This window comes from Nannospalax galili, unplaced genomic scaffold, assembly GCF_000622305.1.
Source record: "Nannospalax galili isolate Female #2095 unplaced genomic scaffold, S.galili_v1.0 scaffold488, whole genome shotgun sequence".
NCBI lineage: Eukaryota > Metazoa > Chordata > Mammalia > Rodentia > Spalacidae > Nannospalax > Nannospalax galili.
Window position 1 is genome coordinate 1,753,345 of NW_008360316.1, and position 13,529 is coordinate 1,766,873.

The window sequence follows — 13,529 nt, forward strand, 5'->3', positions numbered from 1 at the left end:
AACATACATGTAGTTGATTTTTTGTTTTTCTTAACTTTAGACATCATTATTTAAATCTGTAATCCAATAATTTTGTGTCTCCTTGTTCTTTTTTATATAAGAAAGTGACAGGAATTAATATTACTGGCAACTTATTTTGCCAATCTCTTTCCTATAGTAATATACTACTTCTTAAAACTAAATCACTTCTGTTGTTATGCCACTGTTTTTGATTTGCTTCATAAAAGATGACATTTTAGTAGTTGTCATGCATTTTGTTGAAGACCATCCAGCTATGTTTTCCATACCCGAATAAGGAATGAATGATTGTGATGCAATGTACTTTGGTGGACATATAGAAGGGTATGATGCTTTAAATTTAAATGAAAATATTCATTTAAGGATTTTTATTTATATGTATGTTTTCTGTAAGTAGTAATAAAATAATACTAATTAAGAATATTCAATACTGTATTAAAAGCATTCCTCTTATTTTGTTAATTATACAATAAATTTATTCCACTCTTGATAATTTTAGAAGTTTGGAGATAGTGAGTTCTGATGAGAGTCTTTGATTCTCAGTGAGAGTCATCGACCCTTAGTTAACACTGCCAGCCTGAACTAATCACATCTTCAGGTACATCTGTCTTCTCAAATAAACATTCTCAGGATGCATCAGCAAGAAGTGGTATGTCGGGATAGAAAAATATGGACGTTAAAATTTGGAGGACATGTAGCCTATCTTATTGTTTCCCTTGGTGAACTCCTCAGTGTCTTGGAGCCCAGATTGGTTTCCCAGCATACACAAAAGATAATTGAACTGACTTGTGAAGATCCTATAACTAGTTAATGCTGTATGTAGAGTGTTTTGACCATCATAGGCACTGAATGAACATAGTTGCCCTTCGCTGTGCTGTGAAGCAGAGGATTTCATAGTGTAGCAGACCTGCAGGACCACATAAGAACTCATTAGAATAATGGACATTCTCAGATCCCAGCCCAGACTCCTGAATCAGAAACTGCTAGGGATGGCATCCTGAAATCTGTGTTTGAACAAACACTCAGGCAGTCTGATACACACTAAAGTGTGGGAAGGATTGCAGGATACAAATTTTCTAAGGACTTAACAAAGGCTATTTTTGCCCCAAAGCTAGGAATTTTGCACAATGCTTGTTATTTGATAGACAAATATGTGTGGCTGTGAAAACAGATATATCTGAGTGATACATTTACATAAGCCTGTATTTTACCTCTGATGATACATGGAATTTAGTTTGCTCTGTGGTATTTATACACTTTCTGTTTCAGTAATTTTATTCTTTTTTTAAAAAAAATTATTTGTTTTGAGATAGGATCTCTCTGTAACCCCAGCTGGCCTGGAATTCACTATGGAGACCAGTCTGGCCTCGAACTCACAGAGCTCCATCTGCCTCTGCCTCTTGAGTGCTGGGATCAAAGGTATGCACACCATTTCCGGCAAAGTGCTGTTGTTGCTATTATTATTATTATTATTATTATTATTATTATTATTATTATCTTAATGAATTATTATTATTATTGGTCTTTTTGAGACATAGTCTCCCTGAAGCCCTAGCTGGCCTAGAACTCACCATGTAGTCCAGGCTAGCCTTGATCTCACAGAGATCCACCTGCGTCTGCCTCCCAAGTGCTGGGATTATCGGCAGGCACCACCATGCCTGGCTATTTATTTTTGTTGTATGTTTGAGTGTTATTTTATGCATGTATGTAAGTACACCCTTATCATTCAGAGCCCTCAGAGGACAGAAGAGGGTGCCAGATCCTCTGGAACTGTAGTTATAGATGGTTGTTTGCTGCCATGTGAGTGCTGGGAATCAAATCTGAGTCCTCTGTAAAAGTAGCCAGTGCTCTTAACCACTGACCCTCCTTTCCAGCCCTGTTTTGGTAATTTTGATTCATGGAAAACATGTTTAACTGGGTGTTGTGGCACAGGATAATAATCCCAGCACTTGGGAGGCCAAGGGAGGAAGGGTACAAGTTCAAGATCAAACTAGGCTACATGTTCAAACCCCTCCCTGTCTCAGAAAAACCAAAATAGGGGAGGGAAAGAAGAGGCATGATTATGTGGAAAAGAGAAAGTGACTACTGTTTTCTGTCTTTAGAATATGTCCATCTCTTAGTTCTGTTTTTAGACTTGTGTGCACATTTGTGCAGATGTATGCAAGTGCCCATGGAGACCAGAAGAGTCCATCAGATCCCTTCAACCTGGAATTACAAGCATTTGTGAGCTGCGGGATGTAGGTGCTGGCAACCTGCAGGAGCAGCAAGTGCTCTTAACTGCTGAGCCATCTCCTTAGCCCCAAGCTCTTAAGTTTTTTTTAAGCTAATCATTTTTATCATATTCTTTTCTCTTTTTTAATCTTTTCTTTATTCTTTGGCAGTATTATACATATAAACAATATTCATGTATCCACTCCAATTTTCCCATCACTCCCCAGACACCCAAACACTTCCCATTCCTACTTTCATCTCCTTTCTCTCTCTCTCTTTCTCTCTCTCTTTCTTGTTTATTCATTTATTTTTGTAATTCACAGAGTCCAATTAATGCTGTCTACTGAAATACCGACTGATCTTGTTGGCTTGATGTTGTACAGGCAGCTGTTCATGAACATAATGCCCATTTCATGTCCAGAAGAATTTTACAGCACTCTTCCCTATCCTCTGGCTCTTAAATTCTATCTTCCCTATCTTCAGTGATATTACCTGAACTTTCTGGGGTTGATACTGATGTCCCACTTAGGGCTGAGCACTTTGACCAGTTGTAAATCCGGTGCCCACAGAAACATTGCCTTCTTTTCTGCCTCTTAATCATATAGAAGCGCCATGATGCTAAAAATGATAGGAATTTAATGTCCATGGTAACAATGTGCTGAATTCTAGTTATGTTTTTAACCAGTAGGCATCAGATTCCTCTTAGGAGAATTACATTGAATTGTTCTTCCTTCCAAAACCCATTATCTTAGTCAAATCATGAGAAAAGGATCAGATTCCAAGAGAGGATCACCCCACAAAGTTCTGGATAGTGCCCTTCCAAATTGTCAAGGTCATCACGAGCACAGAAAGTCAAACCGCCACACCCCAGCAGACCTAGGGGGATTATAAGTTAATTTAATGTGGTGTCCTGGATGGGATCCTAGAACAGCAGAAGGACATTAGGTAGAAGCCTTGGAAAATAACCAAACTTTGGCAAATTATCAGTGTTCACTAACTGTAACAAATGGAGCATACTAATGTTAGTAACAAGACAAACAGGACACAACTGGGAGCTCTATACAATCTCAATTTTTCTGTAAATCTAAACTTTAAAAACTAAAGACTAAAAGTGCATTGTTAGAGGGAATTTTTAAATAAAGCATTTAAGTAAGCCAATGGAATGACATTAGTACAGGATGTACCTATAGCTTACAGATTTTAATGGCAGCTGCATATAAATGTGATAGGACATAAAACATTCTTGTGCTTCAACACCTTTTATTTTTAGCTGAAGAAACAATATGTCTTGATTCTGACTGTACTAGTATAACTACCCATGCTATAGCTTTCCACATTCACTGAGAATAATGATACTTGCTTTCTGTGTTATTTCAGTAATGCTAAATATGTGAAGCAAAAATATGAATCACTAGTTTACATATTAAAAGCCAGGGGAAAAAGGGTGTGGTGGTTCATATCTGTAATCCCAGCACTCAGGAGGTAGAGAGAGGAAGATTGTTAAATTTGGGGGCAACTCAGGGCTACATAATGAGTTCCAAGCCACCCTGCACTAGTGTGAGAACCTAGCTCAGGTTTTTTTTGGTTTTGGTTTTTGGATTTTTTGCTAAACAAGCCAAAAAAAAAAAATTAAAGCTGGAGCTGGAGAGATGGTTCAATGGTTAAAGGTGCTTACTGCTTTTGCTGAGGACCCAGGTTCTGTTCCCAGCACCCACATCAAGCAGCTCACAACCACCTGTAACTCCAGCTCCAAAGGATCCAGTGTCCTCTTCTGGATTCCAATGGCACCTGCACTCAGTGCACAGGCACATATACACATAATGAAAAATAAAATCTTTAATTAAAAACATTTTTATTTCTGTTACCTTTGGCTTATCAGATAAAATTAGAACAGGTCGGGTATTCACCTTGAATTGCAAACTATAATGAGTGAATTTAAGAGTAGTATTGGGGCTGGAGAAATGGCTCAGCAGTTAAGAACACTTGCTTTTCTTCCAGAAGACCCAGGTTCGATTCCCAGTACCCACATGGCAGCTAACAACTGTTAACTCCAGTTCCAGGAGACCCAAAGCCCTCTTCTGGCCTCCCCAGTCTTTGCACAAAATGGGTGCACTTACATACATGTAGGCAATATACTCATACACATAAAATAAAAATAATAAAATATTTTTTTTTAAAGGAGTGATATAGGGCCGGGCATGGTGGCACATGCCTTTAATCCCAGCACTTGGGAGGCAGAGGCAAGTGGATCTTTGAGTTCAAGGCCAGCCTGGTCTACATAGTTCCAGGACAGCTGGGGCTACAGGGAGACCCTGTCTCAAAAAGACCAAAAAAAAGGAGTGACATAATTTGAACAAATAATACTTTCCTAAATCTTTTAAAAAGAAAATGAAAGTTTATTTTTTGTTTTGTTTGGGGGAGGTTGGGGGGGCCTTCAGGGGATTCTAGGTTGTGTTAAGTTGACAAAACTAAGCATCAAAATCCACCATGTCAACTTGACACATAAACAGCACCTTTTTGTTGCTGTTTGTTTTTGAGGCAGGGTCTCCCTGTAGACCCAGCTGGCCTGAAAGTCACTATGTAGACCAGGCTAGCCTCAGTCTCACAGTCATCCACCTGTCTCTGCCTCCTGAGTGCAGGGACTAACCGTGCATCCCACCACACTTAGCACATCACTTCTTAAATATTTATGTGTATAAGTGTTTTGCCTACATGTATGTATGTGCACTGCATGTGTGCCTGGTGCCTGCAGAGGCCAGAAGAAGGCACTGGATCCTCTGGAACTGGAATTACCAGTTTGTGAGCCACCATGTTGGTCCTACGAACCAAACCTCTGCAAGAACAGCCAGTGTTCTTAACTGCTGAGCTATCTCTCCATCCCAATAAACACATTTTTTTATTTAATGTGTATGAATGTTTTGCCTGCATATATGTAAGTTCACACGTGTTATGCAATGTCCAGAGTCCAGAAGAGGGTGACCCCTGAAGCTATTGTTACCGACAGTTGTTAGCTGCCATGTGGGTTCTGGGAACTGAACCTAGGTCCTCTGCTCAGCAGCCATTGAACATCTCTCCAGCCCAAACACATCATTTTAAAGCCATAACCTCCCACTCCTTGTCCCCCAAGCCTTATTTTTATCTCATAAAATACAGTCTAACTCTAAAAGTCCCCAAAGTCTTAGCAACATACTCTGTTCTAAGGCCAAAAATGTCAAAAGTATTTGGGAGCTTGTATCTAATCCTTAAAAGATTTTAGGGTTACCTCTTCAGAGGGGGGAATGTTGGAGGGGAGGGAGTAGGCATGGATTTGATCAAAACACCTTATATGCATGTATGAAATTCTCAATAAAGTTTTTGTTAAAAAATTTTTTTTAAAGTCCCCAAAGTCTTTAAAAAATTAGCACTTTATATATTAAACCTCACCCACCCAGGACTCAGGGATCATTGAGGAAGAGGAGATGAGAAGATTGTAAGAGTCAATGGTGGTACATAAGGAAACAGAGTTCCATGCCTCTGGGAACTTGCTCATATGAGCTTACAGCAATGTTGACAGCATGCACAAGACCCATGCAAACTCAATCAGACAAAATCCAGCATAGAATTGGGGAAATGGGCAGGAGGTCCTAACCTTAGGTGAGGAATTATTGGCAGCTGATCACTACTGGGTGAGGGAGAGTTTATCTTCTTTAAGGGAGTGATGCTAGACAGGCTGAACAGGCCCTAGTGGATAAACTCACACCGAGGGACACCTGGGGACATAAACGTGACTCAATAGGCCTTAACATATATGACAGAATACATTAAATCCTGTGAGCAGGTTATGGAAGGGTTCAGATAGGGGAGGAGGTCTAACTGATTAAGATGTATGAAATCCACAAAAATTCAATGAAAAATACATTGAAAACAAAAATTAACACTTTAAAAGTCCAAAGTCTCTTAACTGCGAGTGCCTATAAACCAAAAAATAAGTTATATACTTCTAACATATAATGACCCAAAGTAAACATTCTTATTTCAAAATAGAAGAATCAGGGCATAAAAGTTACACCAAACAAAACAAACCTAGTTAGTCCTGCAGCTCCATGTCCAGCATCTGGAATTCATAATGTAGTCCTCCAGCTCTACCACCTGCAACACACAGAGTTTCTGAGATGTAGGCTGGCTCCACTCCACAGCTGCAGCTCTCCTTGGTGAACATTCCACACTCCTATAGTGTCTCCAATATCCTGGGGTCTCCACTGCAACTGAAGCTTTACCTTCACGCTTCACAGTACAGCTTCTCAGGGTCTCTCCACAGGGATTCCAATCCTGCTACACAGTACATGACCTCAACTGCTCTCCATGACCACCTCAGTCTTGCATCTTTCGTGTCTTCAAAACCAGTACCATGTGTATGATCATTATGACATTGCCAAGTTTTGCTGCAAGCTTGAGATGTAGCCTGGCCCCCTTGGACCACAGCTGTATCCATTTCTGTGTACTGACTGAGGAAAAAATTTTGAGTTCCCTTTTGAGAAGCAGGGAACTCTTTCAGCTTAGGCTTTCTTTAAATAAATTCAGATCCCCATAAGATGGAGTCTCCAATGGATGGGATCTTGCCCTCAGGACATCTTCCTATTGTCCCAGTTCAGCACAGGAGCTTTCACTGCAATGGTGATGATCTCTTTATCAATTATATCTGCTTTCTCCGCACTGGCCTGAATACCATCCTGCCTTGAAATTTCCTCTGCCAAACAAATCACTCTATCACCATCAAACTTAACATCACTCAAAATCTCATGACACAGGCAGAATGCAACCAGATTGTTGGCTAAAATACCACATTAATGTCCCCAACGCAGTTCCTGACAGAGTCCTTGTTCCCTTCTGAGACCTTCTAAGCTGGCCTCCGCTGTCTGCATTTCTGTCAGCATTACTGTCTTTCAAGCTTCCAGCAGAATGACCCATTTAAACTCTGCTTCTAGCACTCAGTGGTTTTTCTAGCTCTATACCAAGTGCTTCCACATCCCAATCATAAAATAGTTGAAGTGGCATAAGAACTATGCCACAAAAGTTTATCACACAACCACCCCATTTCTTGGAACCAGTCTTTGTCCTAGTTTCATTCCCTGTTTGTGGTGATTTGAATGAGAATGTCCCCCATGTGCTCCAAGTATTTGAGTCCCCCCTCCCCTCTTGGTGGCACTGTTTTGGGGAGGTCTTAGAGGGTGTGGCCTTGTGAGTGAGCTTTGAGAGTTCTTAAGCCCTGCTGGATTTTCTGTCACTCTCTACTTCCTGTGCCTGCTTGGAGATGTGGTTTGCTGCTGATGCTCTGACCTCCTCACCATGCCTCCCCAGTATGATGAACTTTTAATCTCTCTGGAACCTGGAAACTAAAGCCCAAATAAACTCTTCTTCCTCTAAGTTCTCTTGGTCATGGTGTTATATCACAGCAACAGAAAAGTAACTAAGACACTGCTTTTGTGGTAAAACACCCTAACAGAAGCAACTTTAAGGGTTTATTTGGCCTGCAATTCCAGGTTATAGTCTGTCACTGTGGGGAAGTCAAGGCAGGAACTGGAAGCAGCTGGTCACCTGCACAGTCGAGAGCAGTGAGAGAATAAATGCATGTGTGCTTCCTGTTTTCTTTTTCATGTAAGTCTAGACACAAACCACCAGCAAAGTAGAAATGTGAGGGAAATTCGGAGGGAAAATACATTAAACTGGTAATTCCTTTCATTAATATAGAATGCAATAAAACTAAATATCGTGAGATAGAGACCAATCCAACTGGAATTTCCTTTTATGTAGATATCACAAAGCATAGTATTTAACTAGAATATAATCAACACCCACTTACATCAATTTGCATTATTTATGCGGCCTAGCAGGAGAATACTGAGGGGAGCTGACTTGGCTGTTCAGATGAGTGAGCAGAAACATAATAGTAGAATCAGCTATTGTTCTCCCATTTACTGAATCAAATAGGAAATCCCCTTTCAACTTGTTTTTGTTGTTGTTGTTGTTGTTTTTCATAACTGGAACTAAATTACTAAAGTAGTATAAAAAGACAGAATAACATTAGTTATAATTAACAATGTAAATGAATCACACAGCAGCCAAGAGTAATATAGAAATTTAAAGGAAAAAATGCCCATGATTAGTTGAAGCATGGAATCTGTAGTTGCATAGAAATCATAACAATAACAGTCATTTAGCAAACAAGTATGTGAGGTGTTTCATAAATTCTTAAACAATTCTTAAAAACCTGTCCTCAAGGAACTTTGCTAACTGTATTTCTTGCACAGGTGAAATTATAGATATGACTACAATTTCCAAGTTATAGTAACAAATGAAAATGCAAGAAGTTAAACACCAATATGTAAATTTTGATCCATTTTTATAAAAACCTAGAACTTCATGCATAAGCAATAGTTTGAAATAATTTATGTCAAAAAGTATTACATCTTGGGAATAAGATTACAGGCTCTTTGATTAGCTGATCTCAGTGTTCTTAACCACTGAGCCATTGCTTGAGCCATGGCTTGATTTTTTTTTAACGTGGGTTCTGAGTATTGACCTCAGGTCCTCATGCTCGCACAACAAACACTATCAACTGAGCCATCTTCCCGGCCCTGATCTCTTCTTTGTCATATGGTAATTTTTAAATTACTTACTTTGGTTTTGAGTTAGAAAAATGATTTTAATAAATGAAAGGGCTAGGAAGATACCTCAGTTGATGAAGTGTGTGCTATGCAGCATGAGGATCTGAGTTTGATCCCCAGAACCCAAATATAAGGCCAGGCATGCTGGTATGCACTTATAATCTCAGTACTCAGGAGAAGGACACAGGGGGATCCCTGGGCTCACCGGCGAGCCAGTACAGCCAAATCAGCAAGCCCCAAACCCCAGTGAGAGGACCTGTATGAATGTATTGCCTGCGTGCACCTGAGTGCACCCGTGTCGTGCAATGCCGCAGAGGTCAGAAGAGGGCTTTAGGTTCCCCTGGATCTGGACTTAAGGACGGTTCGTAGCTGCCATGTGGGTGCTGGGAATCGAACCTGGGACCTCTGCAGGAGCAGTCAGTGCTCTTGACCACTGAGCCATCTCCAGCCCATGATTTCTATTTTTATGACCCCACACTTTACTCTATTGTGCTTTATGTGTTTCTGACCTCTCAGAATTTAAGTACTGGAAACTTAATTCACAGTGCACTACTCTCTGGAGATAAGCTCTTTTTTTTTCTTTTTTTTTTTTTTTTTTTTTTTTTTTTTTTTTTTTTGTCTTTTTGAGACAGAGTTTCCCTATAGTCCCAGCTGTCCTGGAACTCACTATGTAGACCAGGCTGGCCTTGAGTTCACAGAGATCTGCCTGCCTCTGCCTACCACACCTGGCCATGGAGATGAGCTGTTTAGGTCATGAGGAAGTCATCAGTAGGTTAATGCCACCATGGACTGAGGAGGGATGGGCTCCTGTTTTGTTCTTTGTTTTTCCTGCCCTTCCATAGTATTCCTCCCCATGGAAAATACAGTATTCCAGGTGCTATTTTGTAAGTAGAAAAAGCAGGCACCTGTCCAGAACTGTGAATGAATGAACGAATTTCTGTTCTTTCTAAGTTACCCAGCCTCAGGTATTCTATTACTGCAACACAAAACAGACTAAGACACCACCATTCTGCTGTCTACAGATGCTTGCATTATTTCTAGTTGGGGCTACTTCTATGCTGCTCAGGACATTCTTGTTCATGGCTTTTTTGTGCACATGTACCACCTTCTCTGCTGATTTTATATTAGGAGTAGAAATGCTGAGTCACACATAGTCTCCAAAAACTCCAGTGCTTGCTGCCTCTGGTGTTAGCTCCCTTTCCCACTTTCCATGCTCATTTGTCAATTTCCATCTGCTTTTTTTTCCTGTAACTTCTCATTCATTTTTTTCTTTTTTATTATTTTTATTTTATGTATATGAGTGTATTGCCTACATGTGTGTAAATGCACCCATGTCATACAGTGCTCACAAAGGTCCGAAGTTACATCTGAGTTACATCTGAGTTACAGATGGTCATTACATTTGAGTCACAGATGGCTGTTGGTCACCATAGGGGTTAATAGGGGTGCTGAGAATTGAACCCAGATCCTCTGCAAGAGCAGTCAGTGCTCTTAACTGCCAAGCCATCTCTCCAGTCCCCTTTTCATTCATTTCTAATAGTAATTAGGCTTTTCTTTTCTCTTTGTACTTCTTGTACATACTTATTTAAAAAATTTCCAGGACTGGGAGATGACTCAGTCGATAAAGCACTTGCCATGCGAGCATGAGGATGGAATTTTGAATCCTCAGCACCCACATAAATGTTGAGTGGGATGGCAGCCTACAATTCCAGCACTCCCCTGGGCAAGCACCCTAGCTAGACTAGACTAATCAGCAAGCTGAGAGATCTTGATTCAATGAATCACAGGAATGGTGATTGAGGAATACTCTCTCAGCTAACCTCAGGCCTCCACATGCACTTCTATACATGTGTACCCACACACATGAACACACATTCACATGCAAAAAATAAATTCTCATTGTACCTCGCTAATAGTGTCAACTTGACTGGATTTAGAATAGCCATGGAAACACACAGCTTTGAGGGAAGAAGGAACACCCTGACTGTGGGTACACTATGTGGTGTGGTCCTAGACTACATAAAAGGAGAAGGCAAGCCAAACACCAGTGGTCATCACTCTGCTTCCTGACTGTGGCCACAATGTGACCAACTGCCTCCTGTTTCTCATACTATGACTTCCCCACCATGATGGCATGTACCCTTGAACTGTGAGCCAAATAAAACTTTTCCTTCCTTAAGTTGCCTTTGACAGGTATTCTATCTGGTGACAGTAATGGGCCAGTATCTGGCTCCCTTTCAAGGTGTATTCTTGGCACATCTAGTCTCTGCACCTTACTTGCCAAGGTGACATCTAAGAAAAATCATATCAATAGATGCTACTAGAGCTGTCACTAACAGTGAGAAAACTCCAAAGTTGGATCCTGATTCAACAGTCATAGCTCATCAGGAATTCTAGGATCACTAGCTAATGAACTCCCTTCAAACAAATCAAAAAGCAATCAAGCAAGATTTAAGGGGTACTGTAGTGCCAGAAAACTTCAAACCTGGCAAAAAAGAGGATGTGATTATACTATTCCACATACTCACTCACTACCAAGAGGACAGTAGCATACTGGAGAATGATGGGTCCAATTGTTGAGACAATGGGACCCAGGAACCTCCCTAGACCCCCTGCAGGAACATCAGTGAAGACTATGGACAAGAGGCATCCTCCCATGTGGCAGAACCTAGGGCAGCCATTTTGGCTGACTGAGGCACTCAACATCCTTCCAGAAAATGAGAAAGGAACCCATACCAGTATTTGTTTCTCCCCTTTTACTATTTAAAAAAAAAATCTTTATTAGTTTTGTGTAATAAACTGAATATATTTAAAGTATGCTTTTGATAAGTTTCATGAACATATATCACCATGAGATCACTGTCACAAACAAGATTGCCAAACATATCCTTCAACTGGGAAATTTTTCTCACATCTCTCTGTTTTTCTATCCCTTCCTTCAACCTGTTTCTAAGTAACCTGCCTGTAAGCAACTAGTGATCTGCCACTTGTATGCATACAATAGTTTCATTTTCCAGAATTATATGTAAATGGCATAATACAGCTTGTATTCTGTATCTGGTTTCTTTCAGTCAATGTAATTATTTTGAGATTTATCTATATTTATCTATATTGCTGTATATATTATCTATATTGCTGTAAAAATATTTATCTATATTGCTGTATATATCAGTAGCTGTTTTCTTTTTATCCCTGAGCTTTATTCCATCAAATGGGTATACCACAATTTGTTTATTCACTTGTTCACAGATATTGGGCTATTTCTACTTTATAGCCATTACAAATAAAACTGCTATGAACATTTGCGTACAAGTGTTTGTGTGGTCTTTATCCTAGATAAAGACCTAAGGACAGAATGGTTGGTTTGAGAGGCCAGCTTGGGTTAAAAGGTAAGATCCTATCTTTAAAAAGATTTAAAAAATGGTAATTTGTAGGAATTTGTGTGCCTAAATTTTTTTAAGGCAACATATATTTTTATTGAATTTTGTGCATTTCATAATACATCTTATATTTAGACCCCCTCCCATATCTGCCCCCCACAGTCCTCACCCCCAAGATTTCATGCATTCTGTCATATATGTTAAGACCTACTGAGTCAAATTTATGTCCCAAGATGTCCCTCAGTGTGAGTTCATTCACTGGAGCCTGGTCAGCCTTTTGAGTTTAAGGCCAGCCTGGCCTACAAAGTGAGTTCCAGGCCATCTGGGGCTACAAGGAGACCCTGTCTCAAAAAGAAGAAGAAGGAGGAGGAGGAGGAGGAGGGGAAGAAGAAGAAGAAGAAGAAGAAGAAGAAGAAGAAGAAGAAGAAGAAGGAGAAGGAGAAGGAGCAGGAGAAGGAGGAGAGGGGGAGGAGGAGGAAGAGGCAGGAGGAGGAGGGGAAGGGGAGGGGGAGGGGGAAGAAGAAGGAGAAGAAGAAGGCGGCCAGCTCTCCCACACTCAGCAGTGATCAGCTGCCAATAGTTCCTCAGCTAAGGTTGGGGCTACTTACCCATTTCCCCATTTCTATGCTGAGTTTTTGTCTGGTTTGAGTTTGCATGGGTCATGTATATGCTGTCACCATTGTTGTGAGTTCAAATGAGCAAGTTCCTAGACACCTGGAAAACTTTGTTTCTTTGTCGTCAACCACCACCCCTGACTCTTAAAGTCTTTCCACCCTCTCACCATGGTCCCTGAGCCCTGGGTGGCAGAGTTTTAATATAGAAGTCCTATCTGGGGACACATACTCTGTAGTCTCTTATTCTCCATATTTTGGTCAGTTGTGACTTTCTGTGTTAATCACCATCTGTTGTATGAGGAAGCTTCACTGGTGAGAGTTGAGAGATTCCTTAATATTCTCTCTTCCTCCTGTTCCACTATGTTTCCTGAGCCTTAGCCACATTGTAGATGTGTCACTTAGGGTTAGGCTTCTCACGGACACTTATTCTCTGTTCGACAAGTTGTACTTTGGACACAAGACTTGGAGCAATGGAGCTGGAAGTGACCTGGAAGCCTACTCCCTGAAGACTGGCTCTCATGGTATCAGAGGATACTTTGCAAGCTGCCAAGGAAGAAAAATCAATCAATGGTCCTACCCAGTTGTAAAGCCCAATAACCACAACAATGATGGGCACAGCAAACTATCTCTAATTGGTGCTGTAGTGGCACTTTTATCTTGGA

General features: G+C 40.5%; 1 protein-coding gene across 1 annotated transcript in view; it reads left to right on the forward strand.

Annotated features, from left to right (window-relative positions):
• Positions 1–471, forward strand: part of Spryd7 (SPRY domain containing 7) — a gene marked incomplete in the record, with an annotated part of 36,239 nt that extends 35,768 nt beyond the window's left edge. The window contains 1 exon segment of the mRNA XM_008824963.3: positions 1–471.
• Between the last annotated feature and the right edge of the window lie 13,058 nt (positions 472–13,529).